At 37.1% G+C, this 19,668-nt stretch overlaps 1 long non-coding RNA gene across 1 annotated transcript; it reads left to right on the top strand.

The window, feature by feature from the left end:
- The first annotated feature begins 638 nt into the window (after positions 1-638).
- LOC103144514 (uncharacterized) lies at positions 639-19,127 on the top strand. The gene is made up of 3 exons (XR_001663280.1): positions 639-730; positions 839-923; positions 19,065-19,127. It is a non-coding gene; the product is annotated as an uncharacterized LOC103144514 (long non-coding RNA).
- The last annotated feature ends 541 nt before the right edge of the window (positions 19,128-19,668 follow it).

The following is a 19,668-nucleotide window of genomic DNA, read 5'->3' as shown; positions in this document are numbered from 1 at the left end:
AATACAATGAACAACGAAGGGTAGCCCTGGGGTAATCAATAATTTGAGCCACCAATCTGTTCCAGGTGCTTTATGATGTGACTGAGGTAATTATCACCAGATCAATAAAAGAGTTTGTTGTACAGATGAATGGGAGTGGGAGGGGTAATTGGTTTCTCTCACTGCACCACTTTCATGTATGTATTTTACTAAGCAGAAGACAGAAATGACTCTGACGTAGGTGTATTTTTTTCTTCACCTTGGCTTAGCTCCAGCTAATATTACCTCCATGGATAATGCTATGAACGGACTACTCATGTCAGTGAAACTTTGTGGTGAGTCCTGCAAAAGTATTCATACTACTTTAAGTTTTTGACAATTTTCCAAATGCAAACATCTGTGTATTTTATAAGGTAAGATTCAGCCAGGTGGTACATTTTTGGTTGAGTAATTGTACTGTTTAAGAGTGTTGGTTTCCTTTTATCCTACAGTGGAAATGCTACTGAATAATTTTGATTTGGTTATGTAATTTTATTTCCTATCTGTATGTTTCGCACATTTAAATATGTCCCGGTAGTTGGTCTCGGGTGCTACACATTTTGACCACTAGAGGGCAGTATTTCAAAGTGGTCACTGTTTCCCAAGACGAGGCAGGAAATGCTCCTTATTTTTCCCTGTGTTGCTACGCTACGTGCTGAACTTGGATGTGAACTGTAGTTTATCAACGGGAGATAGTTTTGGCAGAAAATCGGTAAATATATACATCACTTGTTGAAATATGTAGGTAAGTTCTCATTTATGTGACAAGCAGTCAGTATTTTAATAAGACGGTGTATTTCTGAAACGGATGGTTGTGCAGGGCGGCCATTTCCTTCACGTGACAATAAGATGTCCGGTCATCGGTGCTCCAGCATTAAGAGTGAACTGAGACGTTTCTGTCGCATGTAAGTGTTGATAAAATAAGTCATATCACAACTCCATGCGCTCTGAATCAGTGTGGTGTATTTTGTTTGTGCAGCCGGAGGCCACTGCCGTATTTCTCATCTTTTCTTTTATATATCTGCCACATTTCATCAGTAGTTACCTAATGTTTGGTGCATGATTGTTGAACAAAAGTAAGAGACAAGACAGCTTTGTTTAATCTGTCTCAACTGAAAATAAAACGTGTTGCACATTAGCAACCCCAGTTATTGTGTCCTGTGAGGCTAAATATTTCCCGGGCTACAAAAACAAAACATCATGATGGTGCCACTACTACAGATTCAGATTGGAGGCTGTGTCGCATCAGGAAACCATGTAGCTGCAATGCTGAAAGTTGAACACTGTTATATTCTTCATCTGGATTGTGATTAACCTGCACTTCCTTGGGTCTTTTCTTCATTTTCTTCCATCGCAATGTCCCCACCAATCCCCACGCCTCGTCTAATGTGGGCATTGAGGTGCAGGGCAGCTCCATCAACCAGAACAGACATATTGTTGGCATGCAGAAATTGGCCGGCAAGGCACTTGAGTTAAATTATTCTGCTGAAAATTGCATCCAAGCAACCAGTTACCAAATGAATACTGTGATGACAATTATGACTTGATATATTGTGAAGCTCTATTTTAAATCAAAGCAAATGCGTGTTGGAATGGTCCAGTCAAAAACCCTTTTATCCCATGGGAATCTGTGGCAAGACCTGGAAATGTATGCTTCAATCCCATCTTACAGGATAGGAGTTTAGTCTGCAGTTGGCCAAAATTGGCAGAGATATGCAAAAAGATCTGCTGCCTATCTGCCTCAAAAGCTTGTTCTATAAAGTATTAACTCCGGGAGGCTGAGTACAAAACCATGTTTCTTTTTGTTCCCACTTCGTGACTGTATACTACTTTGTGTTGGTCTGTTACATAATATCTCAATAGAGTTCCACAGAAAACTACAATTGTAATAAAAAGAAAGCAAAATAAAACAACAAAAAAGTTCTAATATCTACATAAGGCACTTTGTGTAAATGAAGAATTACTTGAATCTGTTTTCACAAAGAGACAAACATAAAACTACTCGCAACACAGGATACGCCATTGAGCTGCGCTTCCACTCAGACCTCTGCATGCTGTTTTGATGCAGCTCAATGGAGAAGAGCAATAGATAAAAGAAGTATTTCTAGATGGGTAGTCTTCGGATGAAAAAAAAAAAAAATGCATCAGCCCCGTTGTGGCTGTCCTGCTTTTTTTTTTTTTTTTTTTTTTTCTTTGTGAGCCGAGGTAGTTTGGTGGTTAGTCATCCAGCGACTAGCAGGCTGTGCAGACAGAGAGCAGTCATTTCGGTAGAGAGCTTTGTTGTTTGTTTTCTCTTTGTTTGTGGCTGGAAATTAGGTTGATGAGAGCAGAGTGTGCATTTTACAACATACTTGAGGCAATTAGATTAGAGGAGTTCTAGCACCGCTGGAGGTGCTAAAAATGTTTGAAAGATTATGAAGAAAAAAATAAATAAATATGCAACTCATGGATCCAAATAACTCAGTAAAAAGAGGTTTCATTTTGTAGTAGTCAATGTAAATTTTTAATTTTAGTCTGGATAGTAAGATGAAATGATGAATTCATGTTTTTGACAGGAGTCTAGTCATCGCATTTGAATCTTTTAGAGCCTATTTTAATGTTAGTTCAATTATGAAAGAGTTGGTATTTTACTGCAAAAAAAAAAAAGGGGGAAAAATATCTAAATCACATTTTCTCACAATAGAAATACGTGGACTCGAAAAAGCTTGGCTCAGTTCAGTGGCGTTACTGCAGGTGCACATAAAGCCTAAAACCCTAAATAAGCTTTAATCAGCATTAAAGTCAAAGTAATAGAAATCTACACATGACAGGTACTTAAATATATGACGAGCACAAAGTGGTGCTAAAGCAATATTTAGTTACAAAGCAATGAAACATTAGTAGGCAAGACGTCATGAGGCCCAATCAAATTTAATTTTGAGGACTTGCGCATCCTACAGGTATGGATTAAAGAAGCATTCAGTTCAAACAGGAGCTGCCGCATTTAGCTGGAAGCCCAACATGACTGACAGCTGTGGAACTCATGAAATCAGGACTGCAGCTGGAGAGAACAGGACTGAGGACAGGAGGGGAGGAGAGGGGCTGCGATGAGCTAAGATAAGTGTGAATTAGAGGTGGAGGATGTTGGTAATAGAGGTCCCAGTAGGTTGGCCAGTGACCTGGAGAGGGTGAAATTGTTTGCGGTTTTTATGTCAAACCCCCTCTAGAATAGGTTTTCCATCAGGTGTACATTTATATAAGTCGACATTTCTACCTCAGAGTGGCCTTTTGCGCCTTTAGCTGATAATCTTCCTGACACCAGCCTTCCCCTGACTCACACTGCTCGGTTCCACATGATTTTTTCTTTTTTTTTTTTTCTTTTTTTCTTTTTGCAGAGTCCATTTCCTCCGTTTTATTGTGCAGCTTCTTGTGGGTGGACATACCACGCTGCCTGTCCAAGGCAGCTTATTTATTTATTTATTTTTGTTTTTTATTGCTGCTTATTGTTTGTGAGGATTTCAAAGTCTGTCTGTGTTTGCTGCCATTTCACATAATTAGCAAAGTCCAGTTGCTGTTTTAATTTGCAAACAAAGTGTTTGACAATTTATCACAAATGATAAATTGGTACAAAATCTCAACTTAAAGAAGACAACATGTTATTTACAAGCTTTTTCCAGTTTTAGTTGCTGGAAATTCATGTAACTCATGATGAATAAAATTTTGGTTTGACATTTTCTTTTTGTTAATATAAAGAGAAGCAAATACAATTTTGAAAATCTTGGTTGATTGAAGAAATACTTCTTTATTGTAGATTTAACTATTTTTTGTAAAGGATGACTTACCATCATAAATGAATATTCCCATATAGCAATGTGAGGCTGCCTATGACAACACACGGGGCCATATAAAACCTTTCTATGCAGAACTCTTTAGGGTTTTTGTAGTTCACAGCTCTGTCTTCTAGTAAATTTTGGCCACAGAATAGCTTCACAATACAAAGCTATTGTGTTCAGCACTTGACAATCTCAATTTTCCATTTTTCTGAGATGTGTGGTCTATGCTAGTTTGCAAACCTCTATTTCCACGTTATTACAGTCACAAACAATGTCAGCATCTGGCAAAATTATGTTTTGTGTTGCCAAACCAGCAGATGGAAACATTAATTCTCATTTTCTTTTTCTTCTCTGTTTTGCAACATTTTAAAGGGGCGGTATAATGAAAAGCCAACTTTTTAGAGCTTTATTTCACGTTACAAAGTTATTCCCTCATCAAAAACATAGATGTAGATTTGCTTAGATTTTTTTCATGCATGTTTGATAAATCCTTGTGCCATTCGGTACATTTGTATTTTTCTCCTCAAATGCAATACTTGCAGAACCACCTTTTGTTGCAGCTACAGCTGCAAGTCTTCTGGAGTACTGTATGTGTCTACCAGCTTTGAACACCTGAGGACTAAGATTTCCTTTCCCACTCATCTTTGCAAAATAGCTCAGCCCAGTTAGACAGATTTTCAGGTGGATTTAGGTCCGGACTCTGACACATGAATATACTTTGATCTCTGGTTGTACTGCTATGGCCTCTGGTTTGCTTAAAGGTGAACCTCCATTCCAGACTCTGGTATTTTTTGGGCTGAGTAAAGTAAATTTGTTATTTGTTTAAGACCACCAGGGTCTACTTGCACAGTTGTTCATGTGTAGCTCTGAGGTCTGTGACCACGCTACGTATATAATGAGCAGTAATAAAAACCACAGTGAAAGGGTGGCACCAAACACAGAGCAGGTACAAATTTTGCGACCCAAACCACAAAAAGCACCGACTGCCTGTTCTTAGAGACCATGATGAGGAGAGAGTGTAGGAATGTTCAAGCTTGACCTTTCTCATACAATCTGAACGAAAAACATTGAAATTTGTGGCTTAAAAATGATAAGAATACTTTTTCTAGACACATTACTGATACCTCTGCAAAAGATTATTTTTGAAGTGTAGATTTTGTTCAATCCGACAAGATTTCCGTATTTGCACTTTGCTTTCCAGCTCCTCCATTATGTGGAATAGTTCTTGTGCTAGCCAATAAGCCTGAGGCTGTTCCTAGTTGCTGTCTAAGGATTTGAAAGGCAACTCAACATCCATTCGTGTGTGTGTGTGTGTGTGTGTGTGTGTGTCTGTGAGAGAAAATCAGATAAAACAACTAAAGAAAAATAAATAATTTCTTTAGAACTGCTACAGTAATTATCGCTCTTTTCCCATGTAAGACTCACTATGGTCCCATTTCTCTTTACCTGAATAGATGGAGCTGAATTGAATTGCTTCAAAGATGTAGCTATATAAGCTGCTGTAATTAAAGGGCCCACTGTTATTTCTGTTCCGAAACCTGACATAGAGAAGGCTATTTCATAAAGACTCGTAAATACAGTGCTTGCATTCAGAGCTGAATCAAATGTTACAAAGCATGGAGCCTGGTCAAAGCCCAGTCCCCACTGTGCTGTCATTTAAAGACTGAGGCTCTCTCTGAGTGTGTAAATCTTACCAAACCATGAGGATACAAACTTAAGGGGACTGCATACGATAATTCAGGAGGAAGAAATCCCCTGAAATCCTCCCGATTTACTTGGGACGTTAAGTTTTCACTTTAAAGGACGCAGTGACTCACACATCTGTGTAAAGGGACCAAAACAAAAGGAAAGTCATTAAAAATTATGAGATTTGAAAAAAAAAGAGGCATGCTCTGAACTATTTGAATTCTTTTCAATATGAATGTTAAAGACATAACCTAACTTTAATATGATATAAAAGAATAAGATGAGGAAAAACATAGTCAAATTAATTCATTACAACTGATCTCAGTAGAAAACACTGCACTGTGAAAATGGCATGTTTTTGTATAACGGAATGAAACCAAGATCGTTCACTTCAAAACAGTTTCCACTTTTAATGCGAGATCCGTTCTGTGCAACCTAACAAATCATGTAAATCTGTTTGGAAGAAAATAAAAGTCTGTACTCGTATGCATATGTTGCCATGATCCATTGGAGTTAGGTTTTGTCTCAAGTCTATTCTTGTGCTTTGAACTCTGATTTCCTATATTGTGGTTGTTCACTTGGTTTTGGTTTATGTTCATTGTCTTGAGTTTTGCATTTTCTGTAACTTTTGTGCATTTATGTCATCATGCTTCCTGTGCATTAAATATAATTTTATGGGAAACAGGAATCTGTTTCCTCGGCTTCCCTTTTACCTCATAGCTGTGATTCATCAGTTTTGTCCATACCACTTATCACCCACTATGTATTTAGTTATCTCATATTAATTACTGTTCTCTGGATTCTACTACTGCAACCTGTGGATTCCCTTGATCTCTTGCTCCTCATTGTTCGTGGTCCTTATCATGTTTGTCTGTATGTTTCTGAGTTTGCATTATTATTCAGCACATGCCTCCTCAAAATGTGTTATGGGGCATAAAACACACAACAATCGTAGTTTGTAAGTTTTAAAGTCACAGATAAGAATTTTTTAATCAAGAAAAATAAATAAAAATATAAAATAAATAAATATTTACAGCAGTAAACGAGTAATCTTTTTCAATTCCTGAAGTAATTAGATTTTATTCTGCTTAAGCACTAACAACAGCGGAAACAATAAAACTCAATTGAAATTTGGTTGGATCTTGATGTAGAACAGACATAGCCAATGCCTGGGTTGATACTTCTTCAAAAATATAACCACTTAAAAACGGTCAGTGTTTAAGCCTAGAGTTTTTAAAATTAGGCTGTGCCCATATTTGAGAGTAGAACATATTCAAATCACTTTTGAGTTGCTAAAATTTCGACATTGTACTATCCCAGCTGTACGTAAATGCATCATGAACAGGTGTTGGGAAAATCCCCTCTCATTAGCGGAGATTCCTCCGGCCTCACTTTTATGCTACGAACGAAGTTTACCGGATGCAAGGACTCTGACCGGATGCTATAGGAAGCCATTTGGACGTAAGCTGATTTTTCTCCAGTAGCAGTGTCGTTAAACATTAAGCTTCAGGTCGTTTCAGGCGAGTAATTCAATTAAGTGCACTTTATTACTGTCGAAAATGCGTAGCTATATGCTGACATTTCGGTTCGGTCCATCATTCTTTCGTCATTATAGCCGTATGAGAAACCGCAAAGTTCCCAAACAACAAAGTTTAAATAGCTGGGAGTCCTGTGTTTTCTTTTTGTGTCACTTTTTAAAAGCTGCACCACAGAACGTTGCAATGGGCACTTTGTTCCCCACACAGGCATTCTGCATATTGTTATTAGTAGGGGACTATGCTAAAGCGACTTTCTGGAGATTTGTGTCATGTTAATATGTGATATCTTCATCAATGGCATACCTTATATTTTGTTTTGACTCATTCATGTATGTTTGAGGAATCTTTGAATGCTCTGTGGCAGCCACTTGGGGTTGTCTGCACCTTTGCTCTCCCTGAGCACTGACTATTTCCACAAAGCTTCTCCTTGGAGCTGCAGTCTCCTGCTACTGTTGAGCTTAGCATACAAATTATCTCTCAGTCCAATGGGCTGAAGAATAATGGTTGCAGATGACATATTGGAGAAACACTGTTGTGATGACCTGCTAGAGTGTCAGAAAGAGCAAAAGTTTCTTAAAGAGACGGAGGCCAGTTTCAAAGTGCCTGATGGGAAATCAAAATCTCCTTTTGTTTGATATATACAGCATTTTCATAATGAGTGAAAACAGCTTGATTGTGTTGTCAAATGGCCTGGAAAATAAATAATACAGCCCCTTTAAATAATTTGTCAATTCATGTGTATTCCAAACTAACAGGGCTGTACCAGAAATGTTGGGTTTTGTCATTTTTACTGTATATGTTTCGCTCAAAACAAACACAAAAAGACCATAGACATACTAAAATAATTGAGAATCACTCTTTGAGGGTTACCTCTTCAGATGGCAAGAGTTTTTGTTGTCAAGGGGCCATTTATGAACTTTATAAAAAAAATACCAGTCAGTTTTGGCCCATCGTTCGCCTTCTGCTGTCTGCCAGAAAACTGAAGACATAGAGATGTAGTATTTTTTCAAACATGTCTCTAAATCGTTGGTTTGCTACTCATAAAATTTCTAGGTCCATTTTTAACCCCAATCCAGCAAAATACAACTTGTTTACAACTATAATTTTACTTGATCTTTAAAAAAAAACGTATAATTTTAAATTACTGTAGGAAATTTGTAGTCATTTTTAAAGCACCACTATTTTTACATGTATTTTTGTATTTTACAATAAAGGAAAACATGAGACCTTTGTAAAAAGGGAATCAACACAGTTTCCTGCATTAGATGTCGACATTTCCAGAAAGTTATGTAAGAAAAATGGAAAATAATGGAAATCTGAAAACCTGCTGAATCATGCACTTTAGTATAAACAGTGTATATTTAAATTTTTAAAAATATTTATTTTTTCGGTTGGCATTTTAAGCCAAAGCTATTAAGAGGTATTGTGGAAGGTCTCTGGAGCAGTAGGTTACAGAGCCTTGATTTAAATCTACAGTGGAATAGCATTGCCAGAGGAAAATTAAAGTTCTGAAATGGCCTAGTTAGAATCCAGTGGTAATTCTGACAGAAAATCTGTTCAGTCACCAAAAGAAGATTGTAGACAAGAGCTGTCCACGGCAGAGTTAGTCAAATATTGACACGTTGTGGGATGCTTAATAGACTCCCGCCAAAGGCTGAAACTTGAAACTGAATCAAAAGATGCTTCAACAAAGAATTTGTTTCAAGGTGTGCACACTTGCAGCCAGTCTAGTAAACCTCTTCTTTCTCTGGTAAATGTATTTGTTTTTCAATTGAGTTGTGCAGAATTTGTCAAGTTAAGGGTGAAAAACGTCAAAGGTTGTTTTTGCTTTAGGTTCTTTGCAGGTTTCAGTTTACTGATCTCTGTTGTGATCTGCCAGCTTTCAAAAGAAAATGACAGAGTTGGGTTCAGACAGTGGACTGCATAAATAAATGGCTTTGAAGTAGAAGAGAAGATGTATTTTGGGTAACAATTTCATTACTCCCAGTGTTTGACCTGCTCTTGAAAAGTGTAATTCAGACACATGAAAGACAAATAGTTTTTTAAAAATCTGTCTAAAGTTGTTTGCTACAGTCTATCTTTGTGCTTACTATTAGATATAAATGACTGTTGAAACAGATTTAGTAGATATAATTAAACTTTTGAACCATGTTGAAACTTCCTTCGCTTGCACCCAAAGTTAAGTTATGACCATTATGATCGCTTTAGTGGTTATTTTAGCATGTGCATTGTTAGTTATTTGTGTAAAATAGATCCCTGCGATTAGATCTGGAAAAGGTACCTAGTGGATAGCACCAAGATATATTCTTAGCCAAGGAAAAAAATGGTAGTGTTTAAATGAGCATGTAGAATAGGATAGTGTTGCACTGCTTTCATGCATTGGGTCCATAAATAAGGCCTTCAAACAAAGTATATCCAATATTCACAAAAGTGCATGAGTGTCCAAAAAAATGCGAAAAAGCCATTTTTCTTTATCCCTCAATAAAGAACAAAAATGTAACGAATTGAAACCAGGAAACTTAATTTCTGACTAATATATCTGATGAGATGATTTTGACAATTGCGACATTCATTTGAATACAAAATTGATGAACCCGGTTGTGCTGTTTACTTTTCCAGCTGCAAGTACAACAATATAATTTGTTTGTTGTGAGTCCATCTCAGTTTGTTCTGCATCATAAGCACTTGGAGCAGTCCCTTTAATTCGTTGTAAACGTGATTGATGCTTGCGAAAACACTCCAAGACAGTGCTGCAATCAATTATGTGTGATTTATTGTCTTTGCAGTTTCTGTATGCATTGTGTAGCTGTTCTAAGAAGAAAAAGGCAAACTTTCTGTGAAGCCTTAGTCACAGATCCATAATCCTTGTTTTCCAAAGTCTTTTTGTGGTGGAGAGGAACCACTTCCAAGTGGTGTTCATCATATTTTATTATAGTAATTTACAGTGAAGGTCATGCATATGAATTGATAGGGGAAAGCCAAGCTTTTATTTTTATTTTTTCTTCAAGCCTAACTAAAAGTACGTAAGTCAAACATATTTCTCTACGCATATTTTCTTTCTCTTTTTTTTTTTTTTCTTTCAACGTGATGTAATTATCAGCACAAGTAAATCATCTGCAGTCTATTGCATCGGGTGCCAGCCAGCTGGAACAAATGCAAAAAATAAATAAACCTGCGCTGGCATGCCCTGACTTACTGGCGGGAGCTGCAAGGTTACTATCTGAAGCACCTTTGCACCACATGGGCACAATTAACACTGTTAATTTCAGCTTGAAGCACGGTGATATGATCTATGAAGAGCTGATCAGTTTCGATATCGCCCTAGACATAGTATTTCATCATCTTTCTGTTGTACAATCACAACACATCCTCATGGTCTGCAGAGCCACGAGCCTCACTAATTACTAATGGTGATTTAATGTAGCAGCGTGACCACTTTCACTCCTGTGCAGGACCCATTCCTGCTCTGTTGTCCTTGTAAATTAGGTGTGCCCCGCTGATTAATGGTTAACAGCCACTATTCCAGGCAAAGCATCATCAGCAAAGCATTGAATTAAATGGTTGTCTCATGTACTTAGAAAACCAATGTTGCTTACACGCAAGATAACTTTATTAAACAAAACGCCAGCCGGTAAATCTTTCAGAGGTTTTCCACAAGAAGATAAATATCTATTTGTTTGGGTACAAATGCAAAGCTTCTGAAAATACAGCGATTTGCAAAACTAATTGTAACCCTTGAACTTTTTGTTATTTTGAAATATTACAACTTCAAGGCAATTCAGTTGAGATATTATTAATAGGCTAACTCAAACTAGCGCATAATGATGGCAGTGAAGGAAACAGAAAATCTGAAAAATAATTTTCAGTTTTTTTTTTTCCTCAAATAATCCAAAGTATGACGTGGATTTGCACTTAGCTTCCTTTACTCCATAAATAAATAAAATTGAGAAAAATCCAAACCTTCAGAAGTCTTCTACATATTAAAAAGTGAAGAAAAACCAATGGATAAAGTTGTGACGAGGTTTAAAGCTTCTCAAGGTTTGACCATCTCTTGGCAAATGTTTAAACCTACGGTCTCCAACTCAAGTCCATGGCAGCTACTGCAACTTCTAAATGCATCCTTGTTCCAACGCACCAAAATCCAATGAGTGGCTTATATAGCCAGGCATCTGCAAACTTGATGACATGCTGAGTAGAAAATTAAGCCATTTGATCCAGGCATGTTAGAGTCTGAATCCTTCAAAAAGCTGCAGGACAGCAGCTCTCAAGGACAGGAGGTGAAGACCCTTAATCCATAATATGCAAATTGAAAGAGCATATCCACCTAAACCGAGAGGTGGGAGAGGAAAGTCTTAATTACAGAAGCAGCCAGGAGACCTCTGGTAACTCTTGAGGAGCTGGAGAGAAAATCTTATTTTAAAACAGTCAGTGGCAAAACAGGTGTTGCTGAATAAAGCCATAACGGGTCCTAAAAAGAAGACGGTGAATAAAAAAAAATTACACGTCACCCTGTAAACAAACCAAACCTGCCCAAATATATGCTGTGGAGACACTTTTCTCCAACAGGGACCGGAAAGTTGATCAGATAGGGCAAGGTGAATATGGCTAAATACAGAGCAACTCAGGAGGGAAACATGCCAGAGGTTTCAAAATTCTTCAGACTGTTCCAGCTGGACGACACTAAGCATACAGCCAGAGCTACGAAGGAATAGTTTAGATCTTGCAGCACATTTCACAGATATGCACTACTTGGTGTTGATCCATCACATAATATCCATCATAGTTTGCGGCTGTCATTTGAAAAAATGAGGAGTTCCCCAAGTATAAATTCCTTTGAAAGGCACTACATTTACTGCCTCTCCTCTGAAACCATAAAGCAAGACAGTAAGACCAGAACTTGCAGTACTCTAAAAACTGGTACAATTTTTGTGTATTTTAGAACTTTTCCATTTCCTAAATCAACAACAACAACAAAAAATCCCTCAAATTAATCGCTTCTATCAGCTGGTTCAGTTCCTCAGCTACATGGCGAAAAGACAAAGTGCTCAGCCAACCACGGTGCCCCGTGCCATCAATCATTGCTCTGTATTAACTACCCCCACCTTCAATCGCAAAGAAAACAATTAAAGTTAAACTTGTTGATTTGTTTTGGTAGCTCATAAATCATGGTGTTATATGAAACCCACCGTCTCCCTGGGCCCCTTTTTCATGTTCCCCAATCAGCAAACTGAGCCTCAAAAGCACCGCTTTGAACTAGTCTGATGACATTCGCTACATTATTTATTTCTTATTTTTTTAGTTTTGCTCCTGTCATCTAAACGTATGCTAAAGTAAATTAAAGCTCCTTATGTGAGTCCACGAGCACCATATGTGTACATGCATTTAAAGTCTTTACATCATTTGAAAAGTAAAATAAAAATTATGAAATACTGGATTCTTGAAGAATTATACTGTCTGGATGTTTTATTTTTATCTGGCGTCAACCTAAATACAGCAGTAGATTGTTGTCTCTGTCTCGGTGATCTGACATTTTGAAAAGTGTATTGACATATTGTTTTGTACAACATAAACTGATGCTGCCAATGAGCTGCTATTGTCTCTTGATGTTTTTTTTGTTTTTTTTAGAACTGAACTCCTCCCCCCCCTCACTTTTTGCCCTCTTTTGCATTTATTTTTAAAACAGTAATGCTCTACAGCAAAGAGACATTTCTATCACCCTTAGCAACAACTCAATAAGCTATTCCGTTTGTGGTGTGGCTTTTATCTGCAGGGAAGAAACAGGTGGTGACTAAGCCTGGACTTCAAATGCTAGACTTGGAGTGCGTCACCATTTCCAAGGATTCGTCTGAGAGAATGTCACTCCTTACCTACTACTACTCATTCCTTAATAAGCAAGGAACTGAGAGGGAGGGGATTCTTCAGCTCGCAACTTAACAGGAAGGCCTAGTGACATTTGTAGATCTTGCTTAGAGCCTAGACATTCCCCCCTTGTGGTGGAATACTGCAGAGGAGACGGTCGGATAATGAGATGCATCATAAAGACTGTGGCAGTTTCAGCTGTACAGGACACCTTGTTATTGTCCAGAGCACGACTCGGGTCAGACATTTGCAGTCTGAATTTTTTATGGATGGAAATTTGTCTGAATAATATCAAGTGCCCTCTGTCTGCTCAGTGAATGAGACTTGTTTTATAAAGTTAGCTTAGCTGGCATATCTTCAGGTGTTACGAAATGTCACCTTGGTAAATTTTGCAACAGATTAGGTTGAAAAGATCACTGACAACCAAGCGTGAAGAGACGTGTTTATTGCTGCATTTATGACCTGAATTGTCTCCAGCAACTTTCATTGAACAGATGACAAATACACCAAAACTGAGCCGGAGATACTGATGCCTCAATGGAAAGAGGGAGTAAAATATTGTGATTTAAACTTGATCATTCAGTAATAACTATAAAAGTAAGCAGGATCCTCCTAGTAGTTTTCCCCCTGTCTTGTTGTAGGTCAGTGTGTAATATGTACTTTATCCAGAAATGGTATCTACATAAATGCAAAGTGTGTCTAGCTTTCTACTACATAAACCCACTGCCAAACTCACAGGGCTCTGCAGATGAAATAGACGTAGAAATAACATGTTGTAATAAATCTACATCTGAAACTAGTGTCAGCTTGCAATCTCTGTGCATTTAAATTCAACAAAGACTCGGATAGATTTCTGGTTATCTTTATTCTAGTTATTCCTAATTCATGTGACCACAAGAAAAACCAAACCCATCTAAAATCAAGGCACCATGTTTCTTTTCCGTACTACTGACATGTTGATTTTCTGTTGGTGAAAAAGGAAATTAGACGGTTGACACTGGCTATTTGCTGCAGCTAACAATTTAAAAAAGAAAAACATCACTTGTGACAATTATTGTTTTTGTTGCTGTCTAGCAGTGGCACGGTTCACATTTGAAATAAATTAGATTCCTGTGTAACAAATTTCTTTGTGCTGAGGGAAGAACAGATAGGGAAGTCATATCCATTAATGTCATTCATTCTGCCGTGGCGCCTAATTGGAGGAGTAGAATGGATGAGGGAAACCAGTGCTATCATTGGCCTACATGCTTTAACGTTGGTAAAATAAAGGCAGAATGAGCAGGGTTGATAAAAGCTAAAGCTGATATTTAGAGAAGATATAATTTAGAGAGGAGCAATAAAGCCACCCGCGAAAATATTTCTTAAACTTTTCCATATTTTCTCAAATTACAACCACAAACTTTATTGATTCATCATTTGCTATAGCATCACTCAAACTCAGCCGAATTAAATAGAGTCTGTCAACATTAGTTTTTGAAATGTTGCTGCACATCATCAATTGTTTTCAAATCTGGACCTTGACTGGACCATGTATCATATATGTATTTTTAACTTTACTGTTCTTCCAGTAGTTGAATCTCGAACCCCTTCTCAAGGTTTTTACAACTTGTTAGTGGTTTTCTGCTAGTATTGCTCCATCTTTAGCTCTATTTTTAGCTCCATCCATCAAATCTGACTAACTTCCTTATCCCTCCAGAAGAAAACTATATGCACCTCATGATGCTACCAACATGTTTTACTGAAGGGATTGGATGTTCAAAGTTTATGGTACACATTACGTCAAAAAAGTCAGCATTGGTCTTGTCACCTCACCATAGTCTTTTAAGCATTTGGGTTTTTTTTTCCTTTGATGGCTTGTGGAAATCTGCAAAGTAGGGACGCACAATATTGTATTTTTTGCCGATATTCAATATGCTGATATACTAAAACTCGTTTGGCCGATAACCAATATCAATACCAATATTTTTTTTACTGAAACTATACGGCTTTCTCTACTGTGGCATTAAAATACTGCATCGTTTTTGACAATTTAACTTGCTACCAAATGCAAATGCTAAAAAAAAGAGGCTGAAAATGATGTAACACTTTCAACTTGCATAATGTTTTATGTCATATTTATTCATGGCATCTGCTCTCTGTAAGACAGTGACAAAACTCAAACAGTGCAAATTTGAAAATTTCTCAACCTGTTCACAAGCAACAAGTGAAAAGCACATCAGTCATGCATTAACACTTAACAGTTTCTTATGATGTCGCGCTGTGCTGCAGGGATCGTTGTCGCTGGTTTGTCATATAAAAACAACGCCTGTTATATTGGTAGATTGTTTCGACAGAACGGCCGATCTCCGATATTAAAATTTACAACTAATATCAGCCAATACCAATACCATGCCATTAATATCGTGCAGAATTTTGTGTGTGTTTGCATCTTGACTGCTTCTCTTTTCTGAGAAGCTGCAGAAATGTCATACTTTTTCTCCTTTCAGAGGACGGATTCTACAGCCATTATTTGTTTTAAAGCTGTGGATGCTGTTTTATAACCTAATCCTCCTTTAAACGGTTCCTTAACTTTATTCCTGAGTGGTGTGTTCCTTCGTCTTCATGATGCTGTTTGTTCACTAATGTTATGTAACATTTGTGGCCTTCAAAGAACATGTATATATTTTTTTTTTCACTTGCACATTATACATGATGTGTTGGACTGTCGCATTAAATTTCAATGGACTGTGTTGAAATTTGAGGTTGTACTATTACAAAAAGTCAAAAAAGAGTGTGAATACTTTTGCAAAGAGTGTCACGTTTTGAGAAAACAAAAGACGAGAGATATGATCTGAAATCTTTTAAGCACCCACTCGGAATGGTGGGTGCTTAATCTTAGAAATTAATCTGAAGCTGGAAATTCTTCTTGAGGCAAATCATCAGAGTATATAAAGTCATTCAAGAGCATATCTTTTACATCTGCACTAAGACTTACCAGTTTAGCTTGAAGCTTTAAGATCTAGGCCTTAGGCTGCAACAACATCCATGTCTAAGTGAACTATCATGGCGTGCAACCACATACTGAAGATGATAGCCGGCAAAGTCATTTTGGCTGGTTTTGACTTTGATTTCTGGCATGATCACAGATTTCTGACTCTGTCCTTTGGAGGCAGCATAGTTAATGGGCTTTCCACGAGATGTGTAAAAGCCTACCTGCTGACTTCACAGTTCGAACTTTTGACACAAAGGCAGGGCAGCCAAGAGCTCTGTTGAAATTCATGTTTCTGGATTAGGCATTAAACCAAGCTTGAGTCCATTTAATTCAGCCTGGCTGCTGTTGCAGCTCAGCGGAATATGAGTTAATATCATGATTCTGGTTCTTTATTTTGCTAATAACAAAGCAAACAGAACTGGCCTTTTGTTTGAGCCGGATTTGTTTAGCATTCCCCGTTTTGGTGTAAGCGCTTAGCTTCGGCTAACGTTTGTGTGCCAGCCTCTCTGCGTTTTGCGGTTCAACCAAAGTGCCTTGTTTACTTCAAATTTCACTGATATAATCTCACCGTCCATCTTCTGAAAATTTCAGTCCAATTTAAATCAGACAGTTTGTTGATCCGAAGCCGTAAAGCTTTGATTTTTTTTTTTTTTGGTGAACACTTTGTTGCTCATTGATTTACTGGGCTGCCTCAGGCTGGAGGGAACGTTGACTATTTGCAGCTCCTCAGCCCTGGACAGCAATAAGAACAGACTTTAAGATTTTGTGCAAATACTTCTGTTGGTACTTTGAGTCTCTTTGAGCTTGGGAAACTGAACGTTTCCCAGAAGGATTTTCAGTGCAAGCTACAAATGACAGCATAGCATAGAGATGAAGAGGAGCTGGGGAGGCTGGTCAGCGTCTTATGTGGGAGCTGGGATTAAACTCAAAAGGAGTCATTTCATGCTAAAGGGTTAGCACACAAAAAATAAGTATTATGCTCTATAAACATTTGATATTTTCTGCTTCTTTTAAGAATACAAATCGGGTCAGTGTAATTGTGTATACTGCTTATGCATGCAGCTACTTCCTCTTCAATGGTATTTTGCCAGACTTATCAATATACAAGAATGATGTTCTGCCATCGCCTCCAAAAATAGCTGACAAGTAAATGTACATCACATCCTCCTTTAGAGGTTGCTGACTGGTTTAATGCTTCAGTCACATATAACTCAGTTTATTATAACCAACTTTATTTCAACAAATTTAAAACAATTCTGGCATTAAAAGACAGAGCTTCAATTGCTGTACAAGAACCAGAGTTGAGTAGTAATATTTGCTCAGTTACATTTACTTGAGTAACCATTTAAAAATGAAGCACTTGTAGTTTTACTTCACCCTGTATTTCATTTCTGCTTAAGTAATATTATTTTGAAGTAATGCTTCTGTTACTTGAGTACAATTTGTGGCAACGCTATCAGAATTTGACTGTTTTATTGCAACGTACACCAGACACAGACACATTTATGGTTTATGTTAAAGTAAGACTTTGTACACTTCTTATACTTTTAATAAAGCTTGGAGAAGAGTTTATTCATTGCCTAATTTGATTATTTTGTAATCAAGTTGTTTGTTTTTACAGATTTTCTTTTTATTTTATGCTTTGAAGTAATTTCCACGTGGTATATTTTTGTCTCTTATTACGACATTTATCAAATTTAATCAGATTTAATCATTAAACAGTTCTCAGTACTTGATTAGCTTTATAACTCATGTGCTTTTGTACTCTTCAGTAATTTTTCTGCATGACTACTATTTACTTCTATTTGAGTTAAAACCTAAAGGTGCTTAAAAATAATCTGCGTACTCTACCCACATGTAACAAATGCTGTGCTGTTATTCGGTGGACCATGCAATGTAACTTAAAGACACTTTACTATATAAGCCACTGATTTAAGGTTCTGTTTGGACTTAGAGTTAACATTTGTTCTGGTTGATTTAGGTGCATTTAGACGGCCATTAAAATCTGTCCAGAGGTCAAATAACAGTTATATGCAAATAAAGATGTAGCCAAAGCACAGAGTCGGCCTTCAGCTGATCAACAAGGAGATCAACCAAATCATGTCATATATTCAAACATTTCTCTTTTTTCCTTATTTAGGTGCAGTAACTCAAAAGTGAAACACATTATATAGATCTAAGTCCCTCTTGAAAACTATATCTGGATCTTAAGGTGTTTTTTACCTGGGTAAGCAAAGGAAATAAACGCATATATAAATTAATTTCACTCAAGCCATTTCTTATGTTCGTTATGACAAGTTTCCACTTACGATTGACAAAAACAAGATATGTAAGATTAGAATTCTGCATCAGACTTTTCAAAAGCACATTTTAACACAAAAATGTGGGGTTGATGAAAAGTGTTTTAGCCTGTCTAGAGGTTATTTTCAAAAGATACTTTTAATCTGATAAACATGGCTCATCAGAAGTCATATTCTAATTTGCTGAATATGATTTAATGTGCTTTGCAGGAGAAAGATTAAGGTACATTGACCACAAGATGTATTCAGCTCCAGAAATTATCAGTATAAACTCCACACGGCGTCATTAAATCACATGATATAATTTAATAAAATTCTAAGTTGGAGAGAAGTCCAGCAAAGAGCTCAATAAAACTTTTAATCAAAAATATTCCCTCTGGCTGGTTTTTAATGCTTTTTAATACAAGCTGTATTTTATTTAAACTTCATTTTACAGACATTTTGTTTTTATTTTATCTTTTTAAACCAAGACACCTCCAAGTGTGGCCTAATATTGTGTTTAGACCTCTAAGGCTGATGCAGATAAAATTGCTCAACAGTGTTGTAACCTCTTTTAAGTCTGTTCACACCTGTATTCAACAGGATTTACTGCATTAGCTTCAACTGCATTTCTACATTACAATCTCTATTTCAGGACGTTTTCCGAGTGGAAATTACGAAACTCTAATTTTCAGTACAACTAGAAAGCAGTTCTGTCTTCCCAGCACCATTTAAGCATACCTTGGTAACAGATACACTGCAAGATAAACCCTGTCAACATGCAATTTCCTACCTTTGATAAGCAGTATGCTGGAATTATGGGTTCATCTTGATACAGGCGGATTACAATGTGTTTTTGTTGTATGCGTGCACATTAACCCACACCATGCCCTCCTGATAGGTGGCCTGGACTGTTGGAAACACCTGCATCGTCAGATCGCCTCAGAAAGATGTTAAAGCCAGGTCAGCACAATCTTTGTTGTCTTTAAAAATAGAGAAGTGGATGTATTAAAAAGACGAAAACAGTAGTAGACTGAATTTGACAATGCGGGAGGGTCCTTCTTCCACATGAGACACAAACGCCTCTTATAAAAAATACCCTTGGATGGTTATTTAACAAATGGTCCGCAAGGCGAAGGAGCCCTCTGCTTTTTTTTTTTTTTTTTTTTTTTTTATATTCCAGAACTATAATTTGTTTAATAGCGGTTGTAAGGGTACTGGTTTCTGCTGATCTTAGCAACCTGGATAATTTTTTTCTTCATCCTAAATTGCATGTAATTGCAGAAAATGCTTCCACAACGACAAAACGGCATCTTGGTAAAAGTAATGTGTGCCCCTTGGCATTTCAGTTTACTTTAGCCTCCTACTCCAAGAGCTAGTTGAAAATAATCGACCAGATGTAGAATAGTTATATGAGAGGCAGATATTAAAAAAAAATATATATATAAAAATAAAAGCAGAGGTTTTATTTACAATGACAAGTGTAAGTGCATATTTATTTATTG

This window comes from Poecilia formosa, unplaced genomic scaffold (genome assembly GCF_000485575.1).
Source record: "Poecilia formosa unplaced genomic scaffold, Poecilia_formosa-5.1.2 Scaffold128, whole genome shotgun sequence".
Lineage (NCBI taxonomy): Eukaryota > Metazoa > Chordata > Actinopteri > Cyprinodontiformes > Poeciliidae > Poecilia > Poecilia formosa.
This window is presented reverse-complemented; position numbering and strand designations above follow the sequence as displayed.